Here is a 25,643-nt window from a genome sequence, read left to right as displayed (position 1 = left end):
CCACTTAAAAACTCTCTATGGTTTACCTAACCCAAAACTTACCTTCTATCCCACCCATGTCCTCTCTTCTCTGTAAACCACTGATCTCATTACTATTTCTATAATCTTTCAAAAATGTCTGTAATTGGACTCACACAGTATGTCACCTTTTCACACTGGCTTTTTTCACTTAACAATATACATTTAAGATTTGTCCCTACATTTTTATGACTTGATAGGCCTTTTTAAAATCATTGAATAATATTGCATTGTGTGTAGAATTACCACAGTTTGTTTACCTATTAACCTATGGAAGGACATCTTTGTTGCTTCCAACTGCTGACAGTTATGAATAACCTACTTGAAACTTTTTTTTGAAACATCTTTATTGGAGTATAATTCCAATACTTAGTTTCTGCTGTATAACAAAGTTTAGTTTAGTTTATACAGCATTAGTTTCTGCTATATAACAAAGTGAATCAGATATATGTACACATATATCCCTATATCCCCACCCTCTTGCATCTCCCTCCCACCATCTCTATCCTACCCCTCTAGGTGGTCACACAGCACCGAGCTAATCTCCCTGTGCAATGCAGCTGTTTCCCACTAGCTACCTATTATATATTTGTTAGTGTATACATGTCAATGCTACTCTCTCACTTCATCCCATCTTACACTATCACCTCCCTGTGTCCTCAAGTCCATTCTCTACGTCTGCATCTTTATTCCTGTCCTGCCTCTAGGTTCTTCAGAAACATTATTATTTATTTTTAGACTCCATATATATGTGTTAGCACATGGTATTTGCTTTTCTCTTTCTGGCTTTCTTCACTCTGTATGACAGACTCTAGGTCCATCCACCTCAGTACAGATAGTTCAATTGTGTTTATTTTTATGGCTGAATAATATTCCATTGTATATATGTACCACATCTTCTTTATACATTCATCTATCGATGGACACTTAGATTGCTTCCATGTCTGGGCTATTATAAATAGTACTGCAATGAACATTGTGGTACATGCCTCTTTTTGAAATATGGTTGTATGCTCAGTAGTGGATTGCTGGGTCATATGATAGTTCTATTTATAGTTTTTTAAAGAACCTCCATACTGTTCTCCACAGTGGCTGTATCAATTTATATATATTCCCAAAAACAGTGCAAGAGGGTTCCCTTTTCTCCACACCCTCTCCAGCATTTACTGTTTGTAGATATTTTGATGATGGCCATTCTGACAAGTGTGAGGTGATACCTCATTGTAGTGGGTTTTTTTTTTTGTTTTTTTTTGTTTTTTTTTGCGGTACGCGGGCCTCTCCCGTTGCGGAGCAACAGGCTCCAGACGCATAGCCTCAGCGGCCATGGCTCACGGCTGCAGCCGCTCCGCGGCATGTGGGATCTTCCCAGACCAGGGCACGAACCCGTGTCCCCTGCATTGGCAGGCAGACTCTCAACCACTGCGCCACCAGGGAAGCCCCTCACTGTAGTTTTGATTTGTATTTCTCTAATTATTAGTGATATTGAGCATCCTTTCATGTGTTTGTTGGCAATCCATATATCTTCTATGGAGAAATGTCTATTGAGGTCATTAGACCTGCCCATTTTGGACTGGGTTGTTTGTTATTTTGAAATTGAGCTGCATAAGCTGCTTGTATATTTTGGAGATTAATCCTTTGTCAGCTGCTTCATTTGCAAATATTTTCTCCCATTCTGAGAGTTGTCTTTTTGTCTTGTTTATGGTTTCCTTTGCTGCGTAAAACCTTTTAGGTATCATTAGGTACCATTTGTTAATTTTTGGTTTTATTTCCATTTCTCTAGGAGGTGGGCCAAAAAGGATCTTGCTGTGATTTATGTCATAGAGTGTTCTGCCTAAGTTTTCCTCTAATAGTTTTATAGTGTTTGTCCTAATATTTAGTTCTTTAATCCATTTTAAGTTTATTTTTGTATATGGTGTTTGGTAGTGTTCTAATTTGATTCTTTTACATGTAGTTATCCAGTTTTCCCAGCTCCACTTATTGCAGAGGCTGTCTTTTCTACATTGTATATTTTTGCCTCCTTTATCAAAGATGAGGTGACCATATGTGCATGGGTTTATCTCTGGGCTATTTATATTGCTACTTTTGTGTCAGTAAGTACCATACTGTCTTGAATACTGTAGCTTTGTAGTATAGTCTGAAGTCAGGGAACCTGATTCCTCCAGCTCCATTTTTCTTTCTCAAGATTGCTTTGGCTACTCAGGGTCTTTTGTGTTTCCATACAAATTGTGAAGTTTTTTATTCTAGTTCTGGGAAAAATGTCAGTGGTAGTTTTATAGGGACTGCATTGAATCTGTAGATTCCAGTAGTAAAGCCACTTTCACAATATTTATTCTTCCAATCCAAGAACATGCTATATGTCTCCATCTGTATCATCTTTATTTTCTTTCATCAGTTTCTTATAGTTTTCTTTATACAGGTCTTTTGTCTCCTCAGGTAGGTTTATTCCTACATATTTTATTTGTTTTGTTGCAATGATAAATGGTAGTGTTGCCTTAATTTCACTTTCAGATTTTTCATCATTTGTGTTTAGGAATGCAAGGGATTTCTTTTTTTTTTTTTTAATTCCTTTACTTTTGGCTGCATTGGGTCTTCGTTGTTGTGTGTGGGCTTTCTCTAATTGCAATGAGACATAGCTACTCTCCATTGCAATGTGTGGGCTTCTCATTGTGGTGGCTTGTCTTGTTGCAGAGCATGGGCTCTAGGCATGCAGACATCAGTAGTGTGGCACATGGGCTTCAGTAGTTGTGGCTCGTGAGCTCCAGAGCACAGGCTCAGTAGTTGTGGTGCATGGGCTTAGTTGCTCTGCAGCATGTGGGATCTTCCCAGACCAGGGCTTGAACACATGTCCCCTGCATTGGCAGGCAGATTCTTAACTACTGCACCACCAGGGAAGTCCCTGCAAGAGATTTCTTTGCACTAATTTTGTATCTTGCTACTTTACCAAATTCATTGATTAGGTCCAGTAGTTTTCTGGTAGCATCTTTAGGATTCTCTATGTACCGTATCATGACATCTGCAAAAAGTGACTGTTTTACTTCTTCTTTTCTGATTTGGATTCCTTTTATTTATTTTTCTTCTCTGATTACTGTGGCTAAAACTTCCAAAACTATGTTGGATGATAGTGGTGAGAGTGGGTGTCCTTGTCTTTTTCCTGATCTTAGAGGAGATGCTTTCAGTTTTTCACCATTGAGGATGATGTTGGCTCTGGGTTTATCGTATATGGCCTTTATTATGTTGAGGTAAGTTTCCTCTATGCCTGCTTTCTGGAGGGTTTTTATCATAAGTGGGTGTTGAATTTTGTTGAAAGCTTTCTCTGCATCTATTGAGATGATCGTATGGTTTTCATCCTTCAGTGTGTTAATATGGTGTATCACATTGACTGATTTGTGTACATTGAAGAATCATTGCATTCCTGGGATAAACCCAACTTGATCATGGTCTATGATCCTTTTAATCTGCTGTTGGATTCTGTTTGCTTGTATTTTGTTGAGGATTTTTGCATCTATGTTCATCAATGATATTGGTCTACAGTTTTCTTTTTTTGTGACATCTTTGTCTGGTTTTGGTATCAGGGTGATAGTTGTCTCATAGAATGAATTTTGGAGTGTTCCTCCTTCTGCTATATTTTGGAAGAGTTTGCGAGGGATAGGTGAGGTGTTAGCTCTTCTCTAAATGTTTGAGAGAATTCACCTGTGAAGCCATCTGGTCCTGGGCTTTTGTTTTTTGGAAGATTTTTAATCACAGTTTCAATTTCAGTGCTTGTGATTAGTCTGTTTATATTTTCTATTTCTTCCTGGTTCAGTCTCAGAAGGTTTTGCTTTTCTAAGAAGTTGTCCGTTTCCTCCAGGTTGCCCATTTTATTGGCATATAGTTGCTTGTAGTAATCTCTTCTGATTCTTTGTATTTTTGCTGTGTCAGTTGTTACTTCTCCTTTTTCGTTTCTAATTCTGTTGAGTCTTCTCCATTTTTTTCTTGATGCATCTGGCTAATGGTTTATTAATTTTGTTTATCTTCTGAAAGAACCAGCTTTTAGTTTTATTGATCTTTACAACTGTTTCCTTCATTTTTTTTCATGTATTTCTGACATGATAGTTATGATTGCTTCCCTTCTCCTAACTTTGGTTTTCTTTGTCCTTCTTTCTCTAATTGCTTTAGGTGTAAAATTAGGTTATTTGAGATTTTTCTTGTTTCTTCAGGTAGGATTGTATTGTTATAAACTTCCCTCTTAGAACTGCTTTTGTTGCATCTCGTAGGTTTTGTGTCATTGTGTTTTCATTGTTATTTGTTTCTAGGTATTTTTTTGATTTCCTCTTTGAGTTCTTCAATGATCTCTTGGTTATTTAGTAGTGTATTGTTTAGCCTCCTGTGTTTGTATTTTTTACAGTTTTTTTTTTTCCTGTGATTGATATCTAGCCTCATAGCATTGAGGTTGGAAAAGATACTTGGTATTATTTCAATTTTCTAAAATTTATGAAGGCTTGATTTGTGATCCAAGACATGATCTACCCTGGAAATGTTCCATGAGCACTTGAGAAGAAAGTGTACTCTGTTGTGTTCAGAGGCAATGTCAATGTCCTACAAATATAAGTTAAGTCCATCTTGTTTAATGTGTCATTTAAAGCTTGTGTTTCCTTATTTATTTTCATTTTGGATGATCTGTCCATTTGTAAAAGTGGGGTTCAAAGTTCCCTACTATTATTTTGTTACTGTCAATTTCCCTTTTGCAGCTGCTAAAATTTGCCTTATGTGTTGAGGTGCTCCTATGTTGGGTGCATAGATATTTACAATTGTTATATCTTCTTTGTGGATTGATCCCTTGATCATTATGTAGTGTCCACCTTTGTCTCTTGTAATAATCTTTATTTTAAAGGGCATTTTCTCTGATATGAGAATTGTTACTCCAGCTTTCTTTTGGTTTCCATTTGCATGGAATATCTCTTTCCATCCCCTCACTTTCAGTTTGTATGTATCCCTAGCTCTGAAGTGGGCCTCTTGTAGACAGCATCTTGTTTTTGTATCCATTCAACCAGTCTATGTCTTTTGGTTGGAGCATTTAATCTGTTTACACTTAAGGTAATTATCAATATGTATGTTCCTATTACCATTTTCTTAATTGTTTTGGGTTTGTTTTTGTAGGTCTTTACCTTCTCTTGTGTTTTCTGCCTAGAGAGTTTCCTTTAGCATTTGTTGTAAAGCTGATTTGGTGGTGCTGAATTCTCTTAACTTTTGCTTGTCTATAAAGCTTTTAATTTCTCCATTGAATGTGAATGAGATCCTTCCTGGGTAGAGTAATCTTGACTGTAGGTTTTTCCCTTTCATCACTTTAAATATGTCCTGCCCCTCCCATCTGGCTTGTAGAGTTTCTGCTGAAAGATCAGCTGTTAACCTTATGGGGATTCCCTTGTATGTTATTTGTTGCTTTTCCTTTGCTGCTTTTAATATTTTTTCTTTGTATTTAATTTTTCATTGTCTGATTAATATGTGTCTTGGAGTGTTTCTCCTTGGATTTATCCTGTATGGGTCTCTCTGTGATTCCTGGACTTGATTGACTACTTCCTTTCCCATGTTAGGTAAGTTTTCCACTATAATTTCTTTAAATATTTTCTCAGTCCCTCTCTTTTTCCCTTCTTCTTCTGGGACCCCTATAATTTGTATGTTGGTGTATTTAATATTGTACCAGAAGTCTCTGAGACTGTCTCAATTCTTTTCATTCTTTTTTCTTTATTCTATCCTGCTGTAGTTATTTACACTCTTTTATCTTCCAGTTCACTTATCCATTCTTCTGCCTCAGTTATTCTGCTATTGATTCCTTCTAGAGAATTTTAAATTTCATTTATTGTGCTGTTCATCATTGTTTGTTTGCTCTTTAGTTCTTCTAGGTCCTTTTTAAACGTTTCTTTTATTTTGTCCATTCTATTTCCACAATTTTGGATCATCTTTACTATCATTACTCTGAATTCTTTTCCAGGTAGACTGCCTATTTCCTCTTCATTTGTTTGGTCTGGGGGGGGTTTACCTTGCTCCTTCATCTGCTCTGTATTTCTCTGTCTTCTCATTTTGCTTAACTTACTTTGTTTGGGGCACTCTTTTTGTAGGCTGCAGGTTTGTAGTTCCTGTTGTTTTTGGTGTCTGCCCCCATTGGCTAAGGTTGGTTCAGTTGGTTGTGTAGGCTTCCTGGTGGAGGGGACTGGTACTTGTGTTTTGGTAGATGAGGCTGGATCTTGTCTTTCTGGTGGGCAGGACCGTGTCCATTGGTGTATTTTGGGATTTCTGTGACCTTATTATGATTTTAGGCAGCCTCTCTGCTAATGGTTGGTATTGTGCTCCTGTCTTACTAGTTTTTTGGCATGGGGTTTCCAGCCCTGGAATCTGCTGACCATTGGGTGGAGCTGGGTCTTTGCATTGAGATCGAGATCTCTAGGGAAGCACTTGTCAATTGATATTATGTGGTGCCAGGAGATCTCTGGTCGTCCAATGCCCTGAACTCTGCTCTCCCACCTCAGAGGCTCAAGCCAGACACCAGGCCAGAACACCAAGACCCTGTCATCTGCGCAGCTCAGAAGAAAAGGGAGAAAAAAATAAAGAAAAATATTTTTTAAAATACTAATAATAATAAAAGAAGAGAGCAACCATACCAATAAACAAATCCAGCCATGATAACAAGCTCTAAAAACAATGCTAAGATAAACATAGAAATCAAAAACAAATCAGTCTCAGACAGCAAACCTCAAGTCTACAGTTGCTCCCAAAGTCCACTGGCTCAAGTTTGAGATGATTGGTTGTCTATTCAGTTATTCCACAGATGCAGGGTACATCACGTTTATTGTGAGGATTTAATCGCTGTTTCTGAGGCTGCATAGATAAATTTCCCTTTCTCTTCTTTATTCACACAGTTCCTGGGGTTCAGCTTTCGTTTTGGCTCCACCTTTGAGTGTAGGTTGCCCTCAGGTATCTGTTCCCACCCATACAAGTTGGGGTTAAAGCAGAAGTTGACTAGGGGACTCTGGCTCATTCAGGCTTGGGGGAAGGAGGTGTACGGTAGTTATAATTGGAATGCAGGGTGAGTCTACCATGGCAGAGGCCAGCATGACATTGAAACAGCCTGAGGCACTCCGTGTGTTCTCCTGGGGAAATTGTCCCTGAATCCTGGGACACTGGCAGTGGTGGGCTGCACAGGCTCCCCAGGAGCAGGGTGTGGATAGTGACCTGTGCTTACACACAGGATTCTTGGTGGCTGTGGCAGCAGCGTTAACATTTCATGCCCGTCTCTGGGATCTGAGCTGATAGCGATGGCTCACTCCTGCTCTGGAGCTCGTTTAGGTGGTGCTCTGCCTTCTGTGGGCAGACAGGGAAGGATTCCCCTCTCCTCGCAAACCCTAAAACAATGGTCTCTTGCCTCTTAGGCAAGTCCAGGCAAGTCCAAGTCTTGCCTCTTAGACAAGACCAGACATTTTCCCTGACTCCCTCCATCTGTGGTGCACTAGCTCCCTTTTGGCTGTGTTCATGCAGCCAACCCCAGTCCTCTCCCTGGCATCTGAACTCCGAAGCCAGAGCCTCAGCTCCCAGCCCCCACCCACCCCAGTGGGTGAGCAAACAAGCCTCTCAGGCTGGTGAGTGCTGGTTGGCACTGATTCTCTGTGCGGGAATCTTTTTACTTTGTCCTCTGCATCCCTGTTGCTGCACTCTCCTCCGTGGCTCTGAAGCCAACCCCCCGCCCATCTGCCATCTCCACCAGGGAAGGGGCTTCCTAGTGTCTGGAAACTTTTCCTTCTTCACAGCTCCCTCTCAGAGATGCAGGTCTCATCCCTATTCTTTTGTGTTTTTTTTTATTTTTTATTTTGCCCTACCCAGGTACATGGGGATTTTCTTGCACTTTGGGAAGTCTGGGATCTTCTATCATTGCTCAGTAGGTGTTCTGTAGGAGTTGTTCCACATGTAGATATATTTTTGAGGAGAAGGTGATCTCCACTTCTTAATCCTCCACCATCTTGAAGGTCCTCCCAAACCTACTAAAAACTTTTCACACGGTTTTGTGAAAATATGTCCTGGATATATTTTGTTTTGTTAGAATTTTACCTGAGTATTTTTTGGTGCCATTATAAATGGTTTGGTTTTATAATTCTCTAATTCCAAGTGTTCCTTGATGGAATATAGGAAGTCAATCGAGTTTCTATATTTACCTTGTATCCTAAAATCTCACTATATTGCTTATTTGTTCCAGTTTGTGTGTGTGTGTGTGGTGTGTGTGTGTGTGTGTGCATTCTTTGAGAATTTTTAGATAGGCAATCATTTCAATTGAGAACAAAGAGAGCTTTATTTTGTCCTACCCTATATATTTTTTCATTGTTTTCTGTCTTATTGTACTGCCTAGGTCTTCCAGTATGATGTTTAATAAGACTGTTAAGCAGGAACAATCTTGCCTTAAACTTAGGGAGAAGTTACCCAGTTTCTTGCCATTAAGTACAATGCTAGGTGTAGGACTGTTGAAAATATTTTTACCAAATTAATAAAATTCACCACTATTGCTATTTTGCTGAGAGGTTTTATCATGAATAGGAATGGGTAGTGGAGTTTTTCAGATGATGTTTCTGCCTCTATTTATCTAATCATTTGTTTTTTCTTTTTTCACTAATTAATATGATGAATTTCATTAAGTTATTTTTAAATTCTGAACTAGCCTTCCATTCCTGAAAGATATCCTACTTGGCTATAGTGTATAATTAGTTGTATACATTGTTGGAATACATTTCATAATATTTTTTGAGGATTTTTACATCCTGGTTCATGAGGCACATGGCTCTATACATTTCCTTTCTTATCTTAATCTGGTTTACATAGAAGAGTAATGCTGGACTCATAAAGTGAGCATATTTCCCTCTGCTTTTATTTTCAGTAATAGATTGTGGAGAATAAAATCATTATTTCTTTACCTTAAAAGTTCGGTAGAATTCAACCACCAAAACATTTATGCTGTTTTTTTTTAAAAAAATAAATTTATTTATTTATTTGTATTTTGTTTGGGGCAGCTCTGAGTCTTTATTGCTGTGTGCAAGTTTTCTCTCATTGTGGCGAGCAGGGGCTATTCTTCATTGTGGTGTACAGGCTTCTTATTGTTGTTGTTTCTGTTGTTGTGGAGCACAGGCTCTAGGTAGGTGGGCTTCAGTAGTTGTGGCACATGGGCTTAGTTCCTCCACAGCATGTGGGAACTTCCCAGACCAGGGCTTGAACCTGTATCCCCTGCATTAGCAGGTGGATTCTTAACCACTGTGCCACCAGAGACGTTCCTGTGTTTTTTTTTTTGAAGGTCAATAATTATTGGTTTAAATATATACCTTTTTAGATTATCTATTTTTCCTTATGTGAGCTTTGGAATATTTTTTCTTTCAAGGAATCAGTTCATATTATCTATGTTATCAAATTTGTAGGCACAGAGTTGTTAATATTATTTATAACAATGTTTTAGTATTAACTGAGCATCCACGGGATCAATAGTGTTAACCCCTCATTCACTACTGATCTTGATAATTTTTCTTGCTATTTTTTTCTTGATTAGCCTGGCTAGATTCTTATCAATTTTATTATTCTCATGAAAAAGTCAGGTTTTGATTTTATTGATTGTCTATATTGTTTTCCTATTTTCATTTTCATTGATTTTTGCTGTAATTTGTATTATTTCTTTTCTATTGTTTGTTTTCAGCTCAAATTGCTCTTATTTCTCTAGTTTTATAAGGTGAAGACCTAGATTATTAATTTAAAAACTTGTTTATTTCTTAATGTATTCATTTAAATTAATAAATTTTTCTATATGCACTGTTTTTGTTGAGTACCACAAATTCTCATATAATTATTTTCATTTGCATTTAGTTCAAGTATTTTAAATTTTTTCTTGAGACTTTACCTTTGATGTGTGATCAGTTTAGATGTGTGTTGTTTAATCTCCAAATATTTAAGTATTTTCCAGATCTGTTTCTATTATTTATTTCTAGCGTAATCTCATTGTGGGCAGAGAACATACTTTATATGATTGTTATTCTTTTGTATTAGTTAAGGTGTATTTTATGACCCAGAATGTGGTCTGTCATGGTGAATGTTTCATGTGATCTTAAGAAAAATATGTATTCTGACACTGTCAATGTAGTATTCCTTCCTAAGAGTCAATTAGATCAAGTTTATCAATAGTGCCCTTCAGGTCAACTGTGTCTTTACTGATTTTCTGTCAGCTTGGTCTACTAATGTCTAAAAATTGGTTATGGCAGTCTCCAGTTATAATAATGGAGTTGCTTATTTGTCCTTGCAGTTCTATCAATTTTTGCCTCATCTATTTCAATACTCTTTTATTAGGTGCATACATGTTAAAAAATTTTATTTTTTCTTTGACAATTGACCCCTTTACCATCATGTAATGTCTCTTTGTCCTTGATAATTTTCCTTGCATTATAGTCTGTCATGTCTGATATTACTATAGTAACTCCAGATTTCTTTAGAGTAGTGTGAGCAAGGTGCATCTGTCTCTACCCCATATACTTTTAACAAATGTGAATCTTTAAATTTATAGTGAGATTCTTGTAGAAAAATATAATTGGGTCTTATTTTTTAAAATCTTCCCTGGCAATCTCAGTCTTTTAATTGGTATATTTAAACCAATTACCTGAAAGTGATTACTGATGTATTTGGATGAATATCTACCATATTCAAAACTTTGTCTCCTAATTGTTTTCTTTACCTCTTTTCCTGATATCTCTGGTTTTAATGGAAATTTTTATAATTTCATTTTCTGTCCTCTCTTAGAGTATCAGTTGTATTTTAAAAAATGTTTTGTTGTCCTAGGTTTTGCAATATACATTTAGAACTAGACTATGTATAGCTAAACCTTTAAATAATAGTAAACTGCTTAACATGTATTGCAAATACTCTATAACATATTTCTATTTCATCACTCGCATCTTGTAACAATAGTGATTCTTTTCACTTTTTCATATGGTATAATCACAGAATATATTGTTACTATTATTATTTTAAACACAGCATTACTGTTTAGCTTAATTAAGAATAAGGGAATTAAATATTTAACTCTACATTTTAAATTCTTTCTTTGAAGTTCTTACTTTAAGTAGATCCCAATTTATGACTATGTTAATTTTCCTTCTTTGTGAAAATTTATTTTATTATTTATTGCAGGCTAGGTTGGTGGCAATGAACTTCTTCTTTTGGTTGGTCTGAGAAATACTTTATTTCTCTTTTACTTTTGAAAGATAATTTTGTTGGATATAGAATTTTAGGTAGATAGTTTTTGTTTCATTCTTAAAATGTTGACACCTTTAGTATTTCATTCCACTTTCTTCCTGTTTGCATGGTTTCTGACTAGAAGTCTGCTGTAATTCTCATTGCCATTCCTTTGTAACTAAGTTGTCCTCATTCTCACTGATTTCTTTTGAAATTTTCACATTGTCTTGGTTTTCTGCAGTTTGAGTATGAAGTGTCTACATGTAAATTTTCTTGAGGCTACTGTATCTGTGGTTTGTTAATTGTTGTCTGTTATTAATTTTGGAAATACCTTGACCACTATTATTTCAATATATCGTCTGCTCAGTTCTATCTTAGTTATCCTTCTGGTATTCCAATTACTTAGGTTTACTGCTTTTGTAATTATTTCAGACTGATTTACTAGTCAAATAATATTAACACGTTGATCATAGTTATTTTAAATTCCTGGTCTCATATTTCCAAAATCTATCATATCAGGTTTTGGTTCTGATGCTTACTGTCTCTTCTGACTGTGTTTTTACCTGTCTATTAGCATGTCTTATCACTTTTGGTTTAATGCTAGACATGTTTTGAGTAACAGGAACTGATGTAAAAAGGCCTTTAGTGTGAGGTTTTATGTTCAATTGACTGGGAGTCGGCTGTGTTTACTTTTGTATAACAGTGCTTCCCAAGAGATCTTAATTTATTATCATCCTTATTTTTGACTCTTCTGTTGTGCTGGGTTTCCATAACAACTCCTGCCTAGATAGAATCTGTGTATTGCAGATCTTTCATTGTTATCATACTGGAGACTTTTTGATATATGTTAATGTGTTAAAAAGCAGAAATGTTTTATATTATGATGAAATCTCAGTCTTTTCATGGGTATGTGTCCATGGGCTATTATTTTCACAAATGTTTCTTAGCTTTACCTCCCTACCCCCGACCTCCAGTCAGATAGGAAAGAAAGCTGAACAGAGTTTGGTAAATGCCTTTCCCTTTATGTAAGACAAGGTACTGGTAAATTCTTTTTCTGTGGAGAGTAGGCTTTATTAAGGGGAATACTCTGAATGTATCTTTTAAATGGTTCATTTTCCCCTCACTTGCCAGTCAAGTTTTATTTTTTTTCCCTTGGTCTTCACTCTAAGAACATTGAGGAGTTCCCAGAATAAAAACCCAAAAATGTGGTGGGTTATCCTAAGTGTGTTCCCCCTCCCAGGAGTTTTGTATTCTCATACTAATGTAAATCGATCTTCAAAATTTTTTCAAAATTACCAATTAGATGTTTGTAATCATTTATAACTCCAGTGACTACTGCTCCTGGTAAGCAGATCTCAGCTGTGATTCTGTGTACATGCCTATCTCCAGATTTGGGGGGGGGGGTGGTTTGCCCTGCAATTTCAATTCTTTGCTGAGGCCAAGAAAAATCTTTGATTTGCAATTTGTTCATCTTTCTCTTGCTAAAGCGTAGTAAGTTGTCCTCATCCTCACTGGTTTCTTCTGAAACGAATAGCAGTGAGAATTTCCAAGCTCTTTACACATTAAAGCTGAAACTGGAAGTTTAAAACATGTTACGTTTTAAAGCTACAATATGAAATTCAGAGAAACTTCTGATCTACATTGCCATTCTAATGTAGTGTATACATCAGTCAAAATAATCTACACTATGCTCATTTAGATTGAACATGAAATAATTCTCAGAGCTTTATAACAATAATGGTCTGCATCTTGCTTATGTTATAGGCGAGTTAGGTGTGCCTCTAATCTTAAATTCCATTATTCAAGAATTCTGGTTAAAGAATAACCCCTCTCTGTAACATGGTTTGTCTTGAAGTAAGAAAGGAAAAAGATAGTGAGGCTACATTATTTTTAAAATATTCTGCTTGGAATTAGAATGTCACTTTTATATTTCATTAGCCTAAATGAGTTACATAGGCAAAGTTGCTCTCAATAGTGAGGGAAATGTCCTACTACCACTACTGAGAGGCCACATAGAGTGGGTTTCTGAACAAAAGTAAAATCTAATACAATTAGTGATACAGATGTTCACTTGCCAAGGAGGAAAGTAAGCATCATTTCTTAAAGCTATGTCATACTTGAATGTTTTTAATCTGCCTTAAATATTATTGTAGTTCATAGTTAACTGAGTACATAATATCTTATTTCTTCTTAATCTTATGGATCTAACCCCTTAATCTTTTGCTTCATGCACTTCCTTACTTTTTGTTCTTTCTTCCTTTTATTTTTTTCTTTCTTTCAATCTTCCATAAACCTATAATTTTTACCACTTACTCAACTAAATTGTTTTTCAAATTATGAACGTCTTTGACCTGGATGATGGCAATAGCCTCTTAAGTGTTTACCACTCATTATGTTACTAATTTCCACCATCATAAGCTATTCTCCACAGTGCAGCAATTATGACCCTTTTAAAATTGGATTTCTTTTTTTCTTCAGAAAAATCGTTCAATAGCTTTCTATATTATTTGCAATATTATCCAAAGTCCATATGTGACTTATAGACCCCAACATATCTAGAACTTGGTTGTCTATTAGGTCTCAACACCAATAACTCCTTTCCTTGTATGATTTTCTTCAGTTGTACTGACTCACTTGCTCATCTCAAATGTGACAAGCCTTCTCCTGACTCGGATTCTTAGAACTTTTGTGTTTGATTGCCTGTGATGCTCTTCCTCCAGAGAGCCATTTAGCTGCCATCTGTCACTTTCTTCAAGAATCTGCCTAAGTTCTCCTTTTCATAGGGACTTTTTACTGGCATATGTCACAGCTAGACACATGTATCCTTGTTTATTTTTTTATAAATTGTCTTTAAGTTGAATGTAAGCTCCATGAAAATAAGGATCAAGTCATGCTTCTTTAATGTCCCCAAAAATTCAGAAACATGTTAGGTGGTCAACAGGTATTTATTAAATAAATAAAGGAAAGAAGATATACTTTTCAGTATAATTTCACATATGTGTTATATGTGTGTATGTATATTCTAATTTATTTGCTATTTAAAATAATTAACAGAAAATTCAATTATCTGTTCTCTTAGTTTAGTTAGATTCATTAATGTCTTCATAATGATGATCAACAAAACTGATATGTGATATATGAAAGAATTTCATTATTTTATTCTTAGTCAAAAAGTATGGTGTTTACTATCATCAAGGCAATAGTCTAACTACTGACAATGTAACACCAAAGAAGAAAAAGTCTCTTATCCTTTGAAAGCTACATTTTAGTTGGATGGAGTCAGTAATAAAGAAATAAATGTCACTATACAAAATAATAGTCTCTGATAAGTAAAATACACATAATCAAAATAGGGCAATAAGCTAGAAAATGAGTGGATGAGTAGACTGCTGAAGAAAGAAGTATCAGTTCAAAGACAATAATTATCAAAATGTCTTGGTTATGTCTCCTTTTCTAATATATAGTCACCATAGAAAATGGCTGAATGTTTCTTTGGAGAAGCCTAGAAGGAAGCCCTAAAGGATACATTTTTACAGTGTAGCAGGGTTCTTCCTCACAGGACCCTGTTTCTTTTTCTTATGAAGGGCTTTGGGACTTTGGCTCAAGCTTGGGAGTTACTTTAGGAGTTCTAGCTTTCTATTGTGGTGGCTGAAGTCATACTTCCCACTAATAGAACCTTAAAAAATTCAAAAATTATATTATTTCATGTTTTCTTGAATAGATGTTGGACTTAAAAATTCATTCAATAGAAAACATTAATATTTGATGCATATAGGCAAGGAAAATGTGATAAACTGTTTACTCCTTTACATAAACTGTTTAAATAGGTAACATGGTTAAATTACAATTTTCTATGTATAATTTCTGAATGTGCAATGATTCTGTGACATTCCCTGTGGGAAAAGGTATCTGATTCAGGTGTTATCCTCAAAGAATGGCTTGTGGTTATTTTTTGTTTTGTTTTGTTTTGTTTTGCGGTATGCAGGCCTCTCACTGTTGTGGCCTCTCATGTTGTGGAGTACAGGCTCCGGGCACACAGGCCCAGTGGCCATGGCTCACAGGCCCAGCCACTCCACGGCATGTGGGATCTTCCCAGACTGGGTCACGAACCTGTGTCCCCTGCATTGACAGGCGGACTCTCAACCACTGCGCCACCAGAGAAGCCCAATGGCTTGGTTTTTAAGACTCAATATCTGCAGCAAAATTTTTATTTCTATCATCAAACAAGACCTTTGAAAAGCATGGGAGGAGAAAATAACCTGGCAGAAGACATGAGAAATGATAATAGAAAATCTATCAAATGACCTAAAGAGAATTACATTTTGAATGCAAACTACATACTATAAGAGCGTATGTGGAGTTCAATCATAGGCATGGAAGAATAAGGGGTGGTGTTTGATTGGTTTCATCTATTCTGGTCTTTTAACTGTCAGCTCATGGCTGACAAGTTGAATAATTGGAGAATGTGTCTGATGGCTTAAAACAGAATGTTTTATTTTATGTGATTTGGAGCCTGGTTTTCACCTGGACTTTTGAACAGTTTCAGAAAGAAAAATAATGGGCATCTATTCTTAGTTTCCCAAAATTGTAAAAGTAAATTAATTTTCCTTGTGACAAATTGTCAAAAAATAAACTGCCTACTCTTCACATAGCATAGAGTTTTGAAAACTGTGTCTGATCTGATAAAAATAAAATACTGATGAGTGGTATTTAGACATTTTATAGTGACATATGTGTTTTTATTTTTTATAAATGTGCTTGCATGTGACATGATAATTTTTTCAGATAATTACTTATTATTGATGAGCAACATAATTATTCTTTGAGCAAATGCATGTATAATTTAGTGCTACTTATGCTACCACAGCTGCTGCTACTGCTATACCATACAAGTTTTTTTTGCTCTTTTAGTACTTCTTTGTCTTATCCATAGATAGGAACATCTATTTTCTTTTTCTCTCCTTCTATCTTTCCTTTTTTTTTTTTTAAGAGCACTGCACCACCTTTCCACATAATGAAAAGCTATCCAGTTACCATATGTGTGAGGATAAATTACTCAAACCTTGCTTTTGATGAGAAAGGATAGATTAGATAGTTATTGTCTCATTCCATAAAATCTTAGCTAAATGACAATTATGAAGTTACACACTGTTTTAGAAAGTTCTGTTAAATTGTGTTAGATATCACTCTTCACCCATATTACGCACTTTTCCATATGAGGAAGAAAGATAGTGATAGAAGAAAGGAGAATGAAAAGGAGGGTGGAAGAAAAAAAATGAAGAAAATATGAAGAAAGAATATTAATAATGCAAATAATCATATATGAAATATATTCTTAGTGGAAATAAAGTAATACATGGCTTCAGTGTGTTAATAGTTTAAAGCAATAATTATTAGAAACAGAGATTATTTTGTCTGATGCTACTTGTATATCTAATCTTTCTTTTTTATATTTTTTAAGGTGGAGTGGTTGGGGTAGGGGAGCAATCATTAAAAAGTGTAAATATTTTTTAGGAAAACAAGAAAAATTAAAACAATAAAATAATCATTTCATAGAATGTATAGATTAATCAGGTCATAGTGAATAATACTAACCCTTTGGAGTAATATATTTTTAGAAAATATATTAAATTCATTTCATCATTGATTCACACAGCATTTATGTTTGTTTTCCCAGTTTTTTAAAGCTAATACTATTCAACACATCTTGGGTCCTGTCCTAAGCTTCTCATGTGTGATATCTCATGTCACCATCGTACCCACCTAAAGAGCTGGGTTCTACAATGCCCTTTTTAAAACAAATGCAACTGATTCTATCCTTGGTTATTACTGGAAATGGAACTCAGATGCAGGTTTATAGAATTCTAAACTTTGACTTTTCAAAATGCATGTTAATACTTCTAATAAGGATTATAACACATTAAATACAAGTCTTGGATTTAAAACATTATTCAAGATTTAAAACTAATATCATCAAAAGAAACAATAACAAAATCTTTTCTATTTTCAGTAATTTGGAAAACAATTTTCACTTTTTGGCATTTCCATCTTTGACCAAATTTATTTAAACTTTTACATTGTGATATAATTATTCACATATAATTTTGCAATGTACATTTAAACATTTTTATCCAACATCACGTTTACACAAGAATGCCTGTGTGAGAATCTAGACATACACTTTAACATTTTATACTTTCTTAAACTGCTATTTACTAATTATTTCTGGTTTATGAATAATTCACATTATTTCTTACCAAGAAGGCATTTATTAATTTCATATAATTGATTCCAATTTAATAAGGGATGCCATTTGGATTATCATTATATTATATTTTAGATATGTATGAAAAACATGGTGAAAGCAATCAATGAGAGAAAATTAACATTTAATTTGAAAGATATTTTCCTTTTCCTTGAAAATTAGAATTATCTTAATATTGTTGAAGAAGGCCCTCCCCCTTTTTTAATACCAAGTCTTGTCTACATTTGAATTGGCTTAAAAAGGCTGTTAATGCACTAATCACAAAGATGTGGTCAGCTATGAGATTTTTAAACTATATTACAATATATATCTAATGAAATATCTGTTAATCACATGTATATGTTCTTAAATAATTTACTTGCTTCATAGGCTATTAAAGTTCTTCACAAATCAAACATTTTTAAGTTTTCTTTTATGAGAATGCCTGATTCTTTCAGCAAATAACAAGAAAATTCTAATGCTAATCTTGAAAACAATACCTATTTAAATTTAACCACTTGGATTTTAAATGTAGTAATAGAAAATGCCTACATTTTAAATTCCAATATCTATATTACGCATTAAGGAAAAATAAAATTACCTGCTACTGTAATAAATATATACATTGCCACACATTGTTACTGATTTCATTAAACCTTATCAATTAAATTTTTCAGAGGAAGAAATTGATGAGAAAAAGAAATGAAGTCTTGAAAAAGCTTTTGTATTTCCATGCCAAATGTTTCTATATAACATTGATAAGATATTAATATCTGTCTACATTTTAAACAAAGGGTATGGTGTCAATTAAGTTAATACTCCATTTCTGTAGTTATGAAGCCTGGTCCCCTGGCTTTTTTGTATTGACCTGATATCTTATTAAACATTACTTCCTATTTAATAGCAAACTGGACCATGAAAATGATTGTTAGATCCTTCTTGTCAGCTAAATTCTCTTTTACTTACATACTATAAATCTTTAACAGGTCACATTTATTACCGCTGATGATTAAAAAATATTTTTCCAGGACAAAATATATATGATATGCTACATTTATTTGATCCATTGCTGTAATCAAAGATAATTCAGATTATAGTTGCACTATCCTAGTGAAACACTGCCTCATTTACTACATTTCTTTGAATGAATTTGTATTAAAATACACACATTGAGTAGAAATTACTATTTCTTTTCATTCTCATATTATTCTGTTTTCTCATAAATTTGGTTGCGAGACCTTGACAAGTTAAAGCACTAAAAGACAGTATATAGCTTTTCTATTAAAAAGGGAAATTTGTACTTCATACAATCGCCCATATTTTATATTTATTGCCATAATTATTTGCATGATTCCTATTTGTGTGTGTATATAACTGTAAGTATTGCCAATATTTGTCCCTTTCATTAATGAACTAGTCTTTTATTGCATTTGTAAATTACAAAGGAAATAGAAAGTAGGAGAACTTTTTTTTTTTCATTTGCATCTAGCTAGTATGCTGAGAAACATTTAGGAAAATATAGTGCAACATTAAAAGTAGTAGACTTTAGTTATAAATCTAATCATTAGTAGGCACAAAGCGTTTTTTGAAGTAATACCTAGTTAAATTATTTTGAAAAATGATCCCTTTAGGATTTATTTTAATATTGTTTTGTAAACTAATCTTTTGGTTACATAAGAGTGGAGTTAATTAAGCAAGTTCTACCTTGTAAAGAGAGCAAGCAAAAGACAATAAAATATTTCCTACTGTGCTGATTAAGACAGAGGGTACTTTTCTTAATATAACTTGTATAAAAGTATAAAGGCATTTGTATAAAAACTTCTTTGCTTGTAACACATAAACTGCAATGAGGAAGCAATTTTTCCATGGGAAGGGCCTTCAATGTCAATGGCAAATGTGATTTTTAAAATTTTATATTACTTAATTTGGTTTAAAGTCTGAATATGGTGAGTGACCTAAAGCTGTCTTGCCAATCTATAGCTTCAAAAGACTTGATTCTTCATTCAAATATTCACTGACCTTGGCCCATTAATAAGACATATAAAACTGTTTTGAATGTAAAAGTAAATTGAATACCAATGTGTAATAATAATTGATTAACATAAAATAAAAAGTATCAAACTTGCAGACTCCTGGGATGAGGTTCATTCATATCAAAGTCTTCTTAAAATTTTCTGCAACACCTTCATCAGTTGATATTTCTTCTAATATCCTGTACTTCCAGAAATATTACAGTTTTAAGGAGCTAAAAATGAATCTTTAGCTAAATGTATAAGTAAGAATATAATTAGATGTATTACTAGAAAAATTGAAATGAAGTGACTCTTGTCTTTATTCTTGCAGTCTTCTCATTCCTGTAATTGTTACATATATCCATAAGTGTATGTATTTGGCATGACTAATAATATGTATAGTATAATCTTTCTCTCACAAACACACCACACAACAAAAACACACACACACACACATACACACACCTTACATATTATTTGAAAGTTTTCTCTTAAAATACATAGCAGCTGTATTTTAAAAGTTTTAAATATCACAGGTAAACAGAATCTATGAGATTTCCATACGCTACAAAACTCCACATTGCTACTTCCCACACAGTGGTTTATCTAATAATTAAAGCTGTTCAAAATAAGAATTATAAATAAAAACAAACTAACAAGGAATGCTTAATAGAAAATACAAATGAAAGGAGGAAAACAGTATGAACACAAGACCAACAGTGAAAGAAATTTCCTAAGAAAAAATAAGATTTCAGAATAACACTTCATCACAGTTTCAGAGAAATTTATTCATAAATTATCTCTGAAAAATATTCAAAGAAGAAATGCATGATTTTGGGATGACTATAAAACTATGGAGGAGGTAAATAAAAAAGCCAGTGATCTTGGTAATCATTGGAAGCTAAAATAATTTTAAAACACAGATAAACATATCATGTTAAAAAATTCAGAATATGCTTGACTACACACAAAATCTTGATCAGAGAACAGATTTGAAAATATCAAAAACGGTAAACTAAAATGGTGGAAAATATGAAAATTGTTATATTGTCCACCATTGAAGTGGAAGTTAATGGTGACAGAGCATAGGCATTATTGATGTATTGCAATGAGATACAACAAATGGAGCAGAAAAATATTTACTGATATGATAAAAAGAAGCTCTTCTTCATTGAAGGTGATTTTTTGTTTTGTTTTGGCTCACGGGTCCAGGCACTCGGCGGCATGTGGGATCTTCCCGGAGTGGGGCACGAACCCGTGTCCCCTGCATCGGCAGGCAGACTCTCAACCACTGTGCCACCAGGCAAGCCCTGAAGGTGGTTTTGAACTTGCAGATTAAAGGGGCAGATCATATTGTAAGAACAATATATAATGTATTTAAATTTCTAAAGATTACCAAGATATCCAGCAGGGGAGGATTGTTATTCCAGAATGGAATGCAGACTGTGGCAAAAGAACCTAACTATACTACAAGTGTATGTAGGTATAATTTCATCTTAAGGGGGAATGGAAACAAAATGTGCTCACCTAAGTAGCTTTGAAAAATGTTATTTTGCCAGGAAACTGCAAAATTTAACATGAAAGTAAGTATATATATATATATATATATATATATATATATATATATATATATATATATATATATATATATATATATATATATGGATTAAACAAATAACTAATAAATGGCAGATTATGGGAACCAGAGTTCTTACTGCTTAAGAAGAAGGCTGCAGATAAGCAAGAAAATGATGTGAGGCTACAATCAACCATGTGGTACTGGATTAGAACTTGGGATATCAGTGTGAACTCATGCTTAGCTTGATACAGATAGAAATGGATAAATTCAAAAGTAATTATAGATATCTGTGTACATAAGAGTTAGTACATATATAATAAAAGTATAGTTCTGGCCAGTGAAATAGCCTCACTTCACTGCTCTTAGTGACTTAATTCCAATGAATAGTGTTAGTCAGGAAACTCTAGAGAAACATAACTAAGAAGTATTTTATATATATATATATATATATATATATATATATACACATACACACACACACACACACACACACACACACACATATACATATATAATGAGAAACTGGCTCACTTTAGATGCTGACAAGTCCCAAGATCTATGGTCAATAAGCTGAAGATCCGAGAGAGCTGATGGTACAGTTCCAGTTCAAGTCTGTAAGCCTGAGAACGAGGAGAGAGCCAATGCTGTAATTTCCAGTCCAAAAGCTATCAGGGTTGAGACCCAAGAAGATCCAATGTTTCAATTTGAGTACAAAGACAGAAAAAGGTCAGTGTATCAGTTCAAGCAGTCACACAGGAAGAGTCCCCTCTAACTCAGTTTTTTTGTTCTATTCGGGTATTCAGTTGATTGGATGAGTCCCACCCACATTAGAAAGAACAACCTGCTTTACATATCAATTTAAATATTAAGCTCATCCAAACACACCCTCACAGAAGCATTCAGAATAATGTTTGACCAAATATCTGTGCACCCTGTAGCCCAGTCAAGGTGATATATAAAATTAACTATCACAAAGAGAGTATAAAAAAGATGGAGAAAGAGTAACTTTGTATTGGGTGGACCAAAAAGTGCCTTCAGTTTTTTAAGTAAAAATAAAAGACAAATTTTTCTTTTTCACCAAGAACTTTATTGAACAACATATTCACCCTTTTGTTCCACTACTGTCTTCCATTTTTCAGGCAACTTCATAATTCCAACTTCCCAAAACTTTTTATCTTTTTGAGCAAAGAACTGTTCCAGGTGCCTTTTACAGTCTGCCAGGGAATTGAAATTTTTTCCATTAAGACAATTTTGTAAAGACCAAAAATATGGAAATCTGAAGGTGCAATGGCTGTTGAATACAGCAGATGAATCAGAACTTCCCAGCCAAGTTGTAGCAGTTTTTGCCTGGTCATCAAAAAAATGCAGTCTTGTGGTATCCTGATGGAAGATTATGCATTTTCTGTTGACTAGTTCTGGATGCTTTTCATCGAGTGCTGCTTTCTGCTGGTCTAATAAGGAGCAGTACTTGTTGGGATTATTGATTTGGTTTTGCGGAAGGAGCTCATAATAGAGGACTCCCTTCCTATCTCACCATGTAAACAATATCACCTTTAGATGAAGACTGGCCTTTCATGTAGTTGGTGGTGGGTCATTTCACTTGCCCCCATGAGCTCTTCCATTCCACATTATTGTACAGTATCCACTTTTCATTGCCTGCCACAATTTGTTTTAAAAACAGAACATTTTTGTTATGTTAAAGTAGAGAAATACATGCAGAAATGCAGTCAAGAAGTTTTTTTTTTTTTTTTTCGCTTAACTTATGTGGAACCCAAACATCAAAGTGATTCACATAACCAAGCTGGTGCAAATAATTTTCAACAGTTGATTTGGATATTTTGAGTATATTGGTTATATCTCATGTGGTATAATGTTGATTGTTCTCAATTACTGTTTTTATTTTATTGCTATCAACTTCAACTGGTCTACCTGAATATGGAGCATTGTTCAGTGAGAAATCTCCAGCCTGAAACTTCACAAACCACTTTTGACACGTTCGATCAGGCACAGCACCTTCTCCATACACTGCACAAATCTTTTTTTGTGTTTCAGTTGCACTTTTACTTTTCTTGAAATAATAAAGCATAATATGCCAAAAATGTTGCTTTTTCCCTTCCATCTTCAATATTAAAATGGCTACAACAAAAATTCACCAATTTTGATGTCTTTTTTTAAAATGAATGCTGATATAACAGCTGTTACATACAATCTAACAAAATTGTTTCAAATGAAGTTAAAGACAACTAAGTGCTTCTAGAGCCATCTTACGGAAAAAAATGAACAAACATTTTGGCTCACTTGATAGCAGAGAAATCTGGAAAATTGTACTTAAATCAGGTGATCAAAGTCAACATCAACAGTAATAAGACATTGTGACAGTATGCTCTCTTGATATGAAATGTTAAAAATGTCCCTTCATCTCTAAGGTCATCCTTTCAAAATCCATAACCCAAGTCTAAGAATGGAAAAAAATTAGTCAAACCAAAATTGAGAGACATTATACCAAATACCTGACTAGCACTCCTCAAAGCTTATGGTCATCAATGACAATGAAAGTCTGATAAACTGTCACAGACCAAAGAGGACTAAGAAGAAATGAAGACTAAATGTAAGGTGGTATACATTATGGAATTATAGAATAAAAAAAAGAACATTAGGGAAAAATCTAATAACATATGAACTAAGTATGGAGTTTAATTAATAGTAATATACCAGTATCAGTTCCTTAGTTGTGGCAAGCATATGTGATATAAAATGCTAACAACAGAGAAAAGTGGATGAGGATTTAAGGGAGTCCTCTATATATCTTTGCTTCTTTTTAAAAGAATCTAAACTATTCTAAAATAAAATATCTATTAAAATAGGCAGAATGGAAATTATTAAGATATAGTCTAATAAGTCATTGTATCTTTAGGAAAGATAGATAACCCCACAGATATCTTAGAATTAGGCTCACCTCAAACCTTCTCAAAAATACTCACTGATTTAATAGACTTGAGGACATGGCGGGGGGGGGGAGGAGAAGCTAGGATGAAGTGAGAAGGTAGTACTGACATATATACATTACCAAATGTAAAATGGATGGCTAGTGGGAACACAGGGAGATCAGCTTGATAATATGTGATGACCTAGAGGGGTGGGATATGGAGGGTAGGAGGGAGGCTCAAGAGGGATGGGATATAGGGAACAAAAATCCTAAAAAGGATTTCTTAGGTTGAAAAAGTACATATAAGGGATATCAATTCCCTATAGATGATCTTTAGCTGGATAAATATGGGGAAAAAGTCAGATATTCTTCCAAAGTAATAAAATTTTTTGAAAAGAAATACACACTGCTGAAGAAGAGAGGGAAATATGTTCAGAATTTGAGAAAAAATATTTAAACCAAAACATATTGTTCCAGAAAATCTTATTCAATTGTAAGCAGGTCCAGAGACCTACCTAGAGTTATGGGAAGGACTCTGGGGAGGCAGGGGTTGGCCCTGACTCACACTGTGAGCAAGACCACTGACAGAGAATGCCCCAGGAAAATATTCTTATTACTATTCTTTTTTGTTTCATTTAACTCAGTTTATTGGTGGTGTTGTCTTTATTATTTTTAATTCTTAATTTTTTTAATTGTTTAATATATTTTTTATTTTTCTATTTTTAATTTACTTTTTGTTGTATTTTTTTCTTTGTTTTATTTTCTTTTGTCTGTCTGCTTCTTTGTTTCTGTTTAATTGTTTTTGTCATTTATCTTGGGTTTGGTTTGCTTATTTTCTTTCTTCCTTTTTTTGTGTGTGTTGCTGTTGTTGCTATTGGTTTGTTTTGGCTACTTGTCTTGGGTTTTGATTGTTTGTTTTCTTTTCCTTTTTTTTCTTTATTTTATTTCTAGCCATGTTATGTGGCTTGTGGGCTCTTAATTCCCCAGCCAGGGGTCGGGCCTGGGCTTTCAGTGTAGGAGCACTGAGTCCAGGAAGATGGACCACCAGAGAATTCCCAGGCCCAAATATTAATCAGTGTGTGCTCTCCCAGAGGTCTCCATTTTGACAAGAGGACACAGCTCTACCCACCTGCCTGCAGGCTCCAAGCCTGAACACCTCACAGAAAACAATCAGCAAGATAGAAATGCAGTCCCACCCATCAGTGGACAAGGTAAAGAATGTTGTACCAAGCTCACAGACACCCCCAAATTCACTGCTAGACCCGGCCCTGCCCATCAGAGGGAGAAGACTCAGCTCCACACACTAGAGTGCAGGCACCAGTCCCTCCCTCCAGGAAGCCTAAACAAGCCCCTGGACCAAACATAACCACCAGGGTACAGGCAAAAGAAGCAAGAGGAACTATGAACATGTAGCCTGGAGAAAGGAGACCATAAACACAGTAAGTGAGACAAAATGAGATAACAGAGAAATAAGTTGCAGAAAACGGACCAAGGTTAAAAACCCACAAGACCAAGTAAATGAAGAAGAAATAGGACGTCTATCTGAAAAATAATTCAAAAGAGTAATGATAGTAAAGATGATCAAAGATATCAAAAAAAGAATGGAGACATGGATTGAGAAGATACAAGAAATGTTTAACA

This window comes from Stenella coeruleoalba (genome assembly GCF_951394435.1).
Source record: "Stenella coeruleoalba genome assembly, chromosome: 18".
Lineage (NCBI taxonomy): Eukaryota > Metazoa > Chordata > Mammalia > Artiodactyla > Delphinidae > Stenella > Stenella coeruleoalba.
The sequence above is the reverse complement of the archived record's forward strand: the minus strand, read 5'-3'. Positions refer to the sequence as shown.